This window comes from Eptatretus burgeri, chromosome 17 (assembly GCF_056783735.1).
Source record: "Eptatretus burgeri isolate ZD-2024b chromosome 17, Ebu_testis_v1, whole genome shotgun sequence".
Lineage (NCBI taxonomy): Eukaryota > Metazoa > Chordata > Myxini > Myxiniformes > Myxinidae > Eptatretus > Eptatretus burgeri.
This window is the reverse complement of record NC_140977.1, coordinates 59927711-59928612: the sequence shown is the minus strand read 5'-3', so window position 1 is coordinate 59928612 and position 902 is coordinate 59927711. Positions and strand designations below refer to the sequence as shown.

At 45.6% G+C, this 902-nt stretch overlaps 1 protein-coding gene across 1 annotated transcript in view; it reads right to left on the bottom strand.

Annotated features, from left to right (window-relative positions):
- Window positions 1-902, bottom strand: part of LOC147010264 (receptor-type tyrosine-protein phosphatase H-like) — a 137405-nt gene that overhangs the window by 104861 nt on the left and 31642 nt on the right. The window lies entirely within an intron of this gene.

Sequence of the window (902 nt, the reverse complement as noted above, 5' to 3'; positions counted from 1 at the left end):
GACACATTGTGTGGAATACATCTCGTGGTGGGGACGATATTCCTTGATGCGTGCTGAGTAGTTGGGCAATCCTCCAAAATGGTCAGTGAGTGATTGGGTGATTGGAGCAGGTACAGGGACAGAAATATCAGAACTACGGTGTGACCATCTTGAACCACTGGTGCCCTCACTCACGGGGTGCTGTGTGGGAGGAAAGATCTCCCGAATGTGAGCTCCATTTTGGTGATATGACCGGCCGTTCGGTGATCACAGTCGGTATGATCTCCGTTCCTCACAAAGTAATACAACAGTGGCTGGCTCCCAAACATCGGATCTCTGACTCTGAATACGTACAAATTAGCCTGCATGGAGATGTGGTTTTGCAGGCACATGGGCATGCTGATCATGGAATAACTTGACTGATGTCCTTGACGATTGACAAGCTCCTAATGTACAACATTATCGGGGTCCAGAGTGTTCACAATGCGGGGAGGTACAACAGATTTGAACTTCCTGCCGATGAGCAACCGTGCTGGACTATCCAGCGAATGCCTGATTGGTGCCGAATGCCACGTGAGGAGGGCAAGTCCGTCGTCAGTACCTGTGTGTTTACACCTTCAGGGTCTCTTTTGTAATTACTTCTTCCACCGAACGTAGAAGGAGGTTATACTTTCACTCCTGTTTGTTTGTCTGTTCGTTTGCTTGTTTGTTACTTGCAAAATCGAACATTTTTCAAGTATATTGGTCAGTCGATTTTGTCAATCTGTCAATCAATGTCTGTCAATTGCCGACAGGTCATAATTGTAAACCGATCGTCATGAAACTTTGTCATGTTGAAGAGGTCGTCTCAACTGAGAAGCCGATTGATTTTGAGGTGAAAGGTCATCTTGAAGTCAAATTTCTAAAATCATTTTTTTCATCCA